The sequence below is a fragment of the Arachis ipaensis genome, chromosome B2 (assembly GCF_059453495.1).
Source record: "Arachis ipaensis isolate K30076 ecotype BB chromosome B2, ASM5945349v1, whole genome shotgun sequence".
Taxonomy (NCBI): Eukaryota; Viridiplantae; Streptophyta; class Magnoliopsida; order Fabales; family Fabaceae; genus Arachis; species Arachis ipaensis.
The window spans coordinates 69,944,966-69,953,174 of record NC_142437.1 but is presented as its reverse complement, the minus strand read 5'-3'; the positions used below and the strand labels follow the sequence as shown (position 1 = coordinate 69,953,174).

General features: G+C 39.0%; 1 non-coding gene across 1 annotated transcript; it reads right to left on the bottom strand.

Annotated features, from left to right (window-relative positions):
* Positions 1-6,423: 6,423 nt before the first annotated feature.
* Positions 6,424-6,530, bottom strand: LOC148574304 (small nucleolar RNA R71). Its single transcript, XR_015905788.1, has one exon. It is a non-coding gene; the product is annotated as a small nucleolar RNA R71 (small nucleolar RNA).
* Between the last annotated feature and the right edge of the window lie 1,679 nt (positions 6,531-8,209).

Here is an 8,209-nt window from a genome sequence, read left to right as displayed (position 1 = left end):
AATCATGAGTTTGTCATTCTTTCATAATATGTGGCAATTATAGCATAAATCCTCATGAAATTGTGTTAATTCATCTATGGTTGATTAAATCAAAGGAAGCATGAAAATCCACCCAATTGGCTTGCTTATGGCTCAAGAAAGTGCATAAATCAATTGAAAACAAAAGAAAAAGGCTAGTGAAACTAGGCTAAGATGACTTGTCATCACAACACCAAACTTAAAGCTTGCTTGTCCCCAAGCAAGAAAGGAATTATGCTCAAAGGTTCTTTCAATCAGAATGGATTTGAAAAATTACATGTACTATCCTGTGAGTGAAGTGATCAAGTGACAGTGGGGTGAACTCTAAATCATGTGCTCATGCAAGGGCCTCAGTGCTTACTAGTCCCTACATCTTGGGAGTCTTAGGTCTTAGGATTTTCATCCAAATGGTATCATGGAGATCTCTTTATATGTAATCACCTTGAAGCAGCTTATGGTTTCCTTGCTTTGGCCTTGACTCTAAGTGTCATGTCTCAAAGCGGCTCTTTAGATAAGCTTTCAATCAATACTCCTAAACCAGTTGGTTTCAAGGTATTAGGTGTTAAAGCACCCCTAAGGATTTACTTGCTCAAGCCTCTTTCTTTGACACAATTCGACCACAAGCATTTACTAGGATAACAACTCTTTGAGTTTTTGTTTCTTCTTTCTTTTCTGCCTAGTAATTGATGCTCAGAGCCTTGGGCCATGTTCTTTTTGTTTTTTTATTTTCTTTATTTTTTTTTGTTTTGTTTGCTGCTTCTTGGATTAATAAATTTTTGAGAATCTCCACAATACTTCTTTGAACTTCATGTCCTGCCTATGAGCTCCCATGCAAGTTTTCATAAGCATGCAACCTCAATACATTATCATACAACTAGAACCGCCACTTCTCCTAATCTTTTGCTTGCCTCAAAATTGTTTAATTCCTCAATCCTTCTTTTCAAAGAACTTTCATGTGATGCATTTTTGAAGTATTGAGTGCAAACAAGTGTGAAAAGTGTAGTGTTGTGAATAATCAAGCATCTTAATTATTGAATTACAGAAAAACTATACTATGCAGACAAGTAGGGGTATTATATCACTTTCAATCGTAGCAGTATCTAATATAAAATAATCACTGAACAATACAACCTTTTGGAATCTACTTGCTGTCCTCCTCCTCATCATCCTCATTGCTGGTTTTAGCATTCCTCTTTCATTTCTTTGGGTGATGATGCTTAATCCTTCCAAAAGCTTGTATGACACTCTGCAATGATATTGAAAGTTGCTTGTTCCCCAAGCACTTGAAAAATGGTTAGCATGCATGATTTATTTGTGGGCTTTTGTACTTACTTTGGTGTGGGAACACCAAACTTAGTACCTTGCCAATGGTTCTTGTTCATCAAACTAACCAGATGTGAAACTCTTTTTCTTTTTCAAAAGTGACAAAACTGGAAACTTAGGAAACGGCAGCATAGTTAACCAGTTTATCTAAATGCTTGAAGCTAGCATTATGCAGAAAGTGAGAATGTGTTTTATGATGGGATTTTGGTGGAACACCAAACTTAGAATCCTTCATTCTTCCTTATATTGTTTTGGTGTGCAACACCAAACTTAGCTTCTTGCAATATAGATAAAACTACTTAACCTTTTTATTAAAATAGCTATGAAAAGAAAACTACCTCAGGTTGGGTTGCCTCCCAACAAGCGCTCTTTTATTGTCATTAGCTTGACATCCTTCATCCTCTGATTATGGAAGTTGAGGCTTCTGTTGCCTTTGGTTTCCTCCTAAGTGAGGTTTTGCTTTGTGATGTTCATCCTGGATGAGTGATTCTTTTCCTTCAGCCCTCTTCTCACCCATTTCTGTGAGGTTCTTAGCCAGTTGCTGCATTTGCCTCTCAATTCTTCTGAGTGAGGTTTCCTGGTTCTGTGTTATCTCCTCTTGGTGCTCCATCATTTTCTCAATTAAGATCTCCAAATTGGTGATCTTATGAAAGTGTTGTGAAATTTGTTGGTTGTGAGGTATCTGGGGTTGGAGGGGTGGGTAGTGTGGTAGTATGTAGTGATTGTTGTTGGTATGGTGGTGTTTTTGCAGGTTTGGGAAGTTAGGGTTCTTATAGTTGAAGTCTCTTTGTTCCTGATGCTGAGATTCCCTCATTCTTAGATAAGAATGTGGCTTCCATGGTGGAAATTGTGCATTCACTGTGGCAGAATGTAGAAAATCAATTTGTCTAGCTATTGACTCTAATTGTTGCTGAGTTTGCTGGTATAGCTGTTTGTTTTGATTCATGATTGCCCTCACTCCTTCAAGATTCATTACTTCCTTTTCTGAAATTGCATTCCGTGGTGTCTCAAATGAGTGTTGGTTATTGGCTCTTTTGTCTTTGAACTCTGCAGTTCCTTGGATGGTTGCTGTTGCGTTGAGTAGGCCATCTGAGAAGTAATCCACCGCTCTTTTTGTTTCTGGGGTTAATCCTTCATAGAACGCTTGGAAACCCACTTTGTCACTTGCTTTCTTGTATCTTTCCCATGCTTTGAACAATGGTTCTTCCTCTCCTTGTATGAAAGGATGTATTCCCTCTTTCATCTTGATGTTTTGTTGGGATGAGGAGAATTTGGCTAGAAACTTGGCAACCAAATCATCCCAACTAGTGATACTTTCTTGGGGAAAGGTTTCAAGCCATTGTGCCGCTTCATCCTTTAGTGAGAAAGGAAATAACAAGAGCTTATAGGTATCATGATTTATACTATCGAGATTGACAGCACCACAAGTCCTCAGAAAAAGGGATAGGTGCTGTTTAGGATCCTTCAATGGATTTCCACCATAGGAACAATTGTTCTTGATTAGTGTAATGAGTTGCGGCTTCATGTTGTGGTGTTCTTCTTTCTCAGAAACTCCTTCTTCAATGATATCCTTCCCTCTGGCCTCTCTTCTTTCCTGTGACATATAAATCAACAAACGGAACACACAGTGGTATTCTTGAAAATTGAGTGTAGTCAGTTGAGATAAAACTTCAAACAGTTAGTGTGTTAGTCAAAAATTAGAGAAACAGAAAATAAAAATGCTAGATCTAGATCACCACCTCACTTAATCATTGTCAATCTAATCAATCCCCGGCAACGGCGCCAAAAACTTGATGTGCGGAAAATGATCCGACACAAAACTCACCGGCAAGTGCACCGGGTCGCAGCAAGTAATAATAACTCACGGGAGTGAGGTCGATCCCATAGGGATTGAAGGATTGAGCAATTTTAGCTTAGTGGTTGATTTAGTCAAGCAAATCAAGATTTGGTTGAGATATTTGTGATTTGCAGAATTTAAATTGCATGGAAAGTAAAGGGAATGGGTAATTTGCATGAAATTAAAGAGAACTGAAATTTAAAGTGCTGAATCTTAGAGGGCAAGAAATTAAATGGCAGAAACTTAGAACACAAGAAATGTAAATTTCATAATCTTAAAGTGCAAGAAATGTAAATGGCTTGAATTGTAAAGGGAATTGGGAATTGGATTTGCAGAAATTAAACAAGGAAAAGTAAAATTCAACACACAGAAGAGTTGAAGATAACTTGAATTGAATCAGATCTAAAACGGAATTGTAAATGGGCTTGAAAAGCATTAAACAGGGAATCAAAAATGGGAATCCAGATCTCAAGACTCAAGAGACTAGATAACCAAGTCTAGATCTCAATACCTTCCTAGATCCAACAAGAGCAATTGCAAAGGAAATGTAAATTGCAGAGAAAGTAGAAGAAGAAGCAATTATCAGAAATTGAAATTCAATTGTGCAGTAAAATTAAACAAGATCCTAAGGTGAGATTGAAATAGAATTTCTTCAATTCTCCACCCAAGATCCGAAGCAAGAAAAGTAAAGAGTATTCAAGCAAGAACAAGGAAGAAGAGAGATCAATTCTCCTCCCCAAATTCTCTTGAATTAAAACAACAATGCCAAAATGTAAAAGTGAGCTCTCTACAAAACTACTAAATCAAAATCGAAAAGAAAGCTCTCGAAAAACTTAAATCCTATGCTATTTATACACTTTCTTTAAATGGTCTTCAAGCCTTCAATTGGGCCTTTGCTCTTGATGGAATTGGGTTGATAGAGGCCTTGGTTGATTGCTCTTGGAGTTTGGAGAAGAACCGAAGTGAACCGGGTTTGGAATCATGTAAGCTTGAGTAAAAGTTTGAGTAAAAGTTTGAGGCAAACTTTTACTCAAACTTTTCATATCAGCCACCCCATCCTTGCTGCTACCAACGTTTGAGCCAAAGTTTGGGGTCAAACTTTTGCTCAAACGTTGGCTCCCCCTTGCACACTCATGGCGCCAACGTTTGCCAAAAAGTTTGAGGCAAACATTGGCGCAAACTTTTGCTCTCCAGGGTGTGTTGTTCATGGCGCCAACGTTTGCCAAAAAGTTTGAGGCAAACGTTGGCGCAAACTTTTGCTCTCCAGGGTGTTGATTTGTGATGCCAACGTTTGCCAAAAAGTTTGAGGCAAACGTTGGCTCAAGCTTTTCTCCCAAAAGTTTGAGCTAAAGTTTGATGCAAACTTTTGCTCAAGCTTTTTTGTTCCCTGATGTGTTTTCACTTATCCGAAAGTTTGAGCTTAAGTTTGAGGCAAACGTTTGCTCAAACTTTTTGTTCTCTTTTGCTCCTAGCCATTCCTTCTTGTTTAAACCTTTCTCCAAGCTTTCTTCACCTATCATTAATCAACCAAACACATCAAAGCTATGCTCAAAATCATGAGTTTGTCATTCTTTCATAATATGTGGCAATTATAGCATAAATCCTCATGAAATTGTGTTAATTCATCTATGGTTGATTAAATCAAAGGAAGCATGAAAATCCACCCAATTGGCTTGCTTATGGCTCAAGAAAGTGCATAAATCAATTGAAAAGAAAAGAAAAAGGCTAGTGAAACTAGGCTAAGATGACTTGTCATCAGTTATCTTGGAAAAGAAGCTATTCATACTTGGATCTCTTCTGAACCTTAGAAAAGGAATGAAGAGATCATGCTAGAAATATTTTCTCATGTTGGACCAAATTGGGGTTTGGGCGGATATGGTGATATATAATTCTCCCAATACTTTGATTTGGAAATACATGTGGTATAATCAGTGACCACACTTCATCTCTTCTCATGAGCAATTAGACCAAGGAATTGGCTATTGATCTAATTTGAGAGATTGAATTACCAAGGAATTGGAATTCAATCATTTAAGATTGCCAAGGAGATCAATGAATGCATTGATTGAGGAAGAGATGAAAACGAACTTCATCCGGAGAATGCAACATCTCCTAAGACCAATGAATTCCCCATTTCTGATCTTACCCATTCTCTTTACTTATTGCCATTTACTTTCATGCTAAACTTCCCTTCCCCATTTAAGATTCTGCAATTTACTTCTCGTCATTTATTTTCTGCTATTTACTTTCCCGACATTTAATTTCCTGCAATTCTCAACTCACTTTCTGCTTGGCTCAACTGTGAGTTTTTACTTTACGACAATTCGGTATACTTGCCGAAGGAAATTTGTTGAGAGAAAAGTTTCCATGCATCAAGTTTATGGCGCCGTTGCCGGGGATCGATTTTGTATCAACAATGATTAAATTGGTGGATAACTAGATTGAGCATTTGTTTTTATTTTGCTTGATTTAAGTTCATTTGAGTAATTTACTTTCTGTTTAGCTATTTTCTTCCCTTTTCCCTACCCATTTTCTTAGTTGTTTACAATTCAGTCACTAACCCACTAACTGTTTGATATATTGCATCACTCACACTAACAGCATTTCTGTAGAAATTACTGTCTGCATCTATCTCTCTTGCTTTTGCTTTGTTGGTTGTATGACAGGTAGAAGAAGCGGGGCTTCAACTTCCTTTGATTCTGAACCTGAGAGGACCTTCCTTAGATTAAGGAGGGAAGCAAGAGGAAAGAGAGTAGTTGGTGCTGAGGAAGAGGAAGAGTACTTTGAACTAGACATGGAGGAGAATATGGAGAACCACATGAAGAAGAGACTCACAACCATGGCAAAGAAGGTCCAGCGCATCAGGCTGGACAAGAGAGAAGAGTTCTGGGTTCTTACATCAACCCAAACCTAGGAAACTGTGGAAGTAGCATCCAAAGGCCAACCATACATGCAAACAACTTTAAACTAAAGCCACAGCTCATCACCTTTGTTCAAAACAATTGTTCATTCGGAGGAAGTGTCCAAGAAGACCCTAATCAATATCTAACCACCTTCCTGAGGATATGCGATACTGTGAAGTCTAATGGTGTTCATCCTGACACCTATAGACTACTTCTGTTTCCCTTCTCACTCAAGGACAAAGCATTTAAATGGCTGGAATCCTTTCCAAAGGAGAGTTTAGCAACCTGGGAAGATGTGGTGAACAAGTTCTTGGCAAGATTCTATCCTCCTTAACGGATCAAAGGTTGAGAGCTGAGGTACAAACATTCAGGCAGTAGGATGGTGAGACTCTATATGAAGCATGTGAGAGGTTTAAAGACTTGATAAGAAGATGCCCGCCAGATATGTTCAATGAATGGGTGCAGTTGCACATTTTCAATGAAGGCCTTTCGTATGAATCAAAGAAGGCAGTAGACCACTCATCCAGGGGATCTCTGAACAAGAAGAAAACCATTGAAGAAGCCATAGATATCATTGAGACTGTAGCAGAGAATGACTACTTCTATGCTTCTGAAAGAGGCAATACTAGAGGAGTGATGGAGCTGAACAATGTGGATGCACTGCTAGCTCAAAACAAGATTATTACCAAGCAATTAGCTGACCTCACCAAGAAGATGGAGAGGAATCAAGTAGCAGCAATCACCACTTCAGCAACAACCCAAGAAGGAGTGAATGAAGAAGCAAAGGGTGATCAGGAACAAGCCAACTACATTGGGAATTCACCTAGGCAGAACCATGACCCATACTCCAAAACGTATAATCCTGGTTGGAGGAACCACCCAAACTTTGGGTGGAGAAATCAACAAGACCAAGGCCAAGATCAAAGATGCCACAACCCCAAAAACAATGCAACTCACCAACACTCCACACAGAGATCATACCAACACCCACCCAACAACACTTCTCAACATCCATACCAAAGTCAAAATGGCCCTTCTCATCCTTCCAATCTCAACTATCCATCATCGAAAGAAAGACTATCAAGGATTGAGATTCTACTTGAAGGCATATGCAAGGAGATTCAAGATAACAAGGTGTTCAAAGAGGAGGTGCGAGCCAATATCAAGAATCAGGGAGACACCATCAAGAGGCTGGAAATTCAAGTGGGATACCTATCTGAGAAGATTCCCAAATCTACTGATAGCTTCCCAAGTGACACAGAGAAAAATCCGAGAAGTGAAGCAAAGAAAGTCATATGGGAAGATTGTAAGATGGTTACTATAAATGATAAGGAGACTGAGGAAGAGCCGAACAAACCATCAGAACAACCTGAAGATACATCAGCAGAAAAGCAGGAAGAGAATCATCAAGAAACCACAATTACACAGAAGTACTTGCTGAGACTCTATGCACTATTTCCCCAATTACTCAACAGTGGTGTAGAGAAGAGAATATACTCAAGGTTTCTTAACATATTTTCATCTCTCCATATAAACATACCATTCATCAAGGTCCTCCAACAAATGCCCTCATACATTAAGTACATGAAGGAGCTGCTGACCAGAAAAAGCTCACTCAAGGAAGGACAAACCATAGTGATGAATAAGGAGTGTAGTGCTCTCATTCAACCAGAGCTGCCTACAAAAAGGAAGGACCCAGGGAGTTTTCACATCCTCTGTTCTATAGGAGAAACAATGTTTGATAAAGGACTCTGTGATCTGGGAGCCAGCATCAACTTAATGCCTTTATCCCTTATGAAGAGGCTGCAAATCAATGAGCTGATGCCCACAGATGTAGTCATCAGGCTGGCGGACAAAACTCAAAAATAAGCAATAGGAGTGGTTGAAAACGTGCTGGTGAAGGTTGGGAACTACTTCCTTTCCACAGACTTTGTCATACTGGAAATGGAAGAAAGTCATCTTCACCCAATCATATTGGGAAGACCATTCTTAGCTACAGCCAGAGCGCTCATAGATGTGGAGCGAGGAGAGCTAATACTAAGTGTACATGATGAACAACTCACCTTCAATGTCTTCAAATCCTCACAAGAAGCAAGTCAGGAAGGCAAGGAACTAAGGACAGAGCATG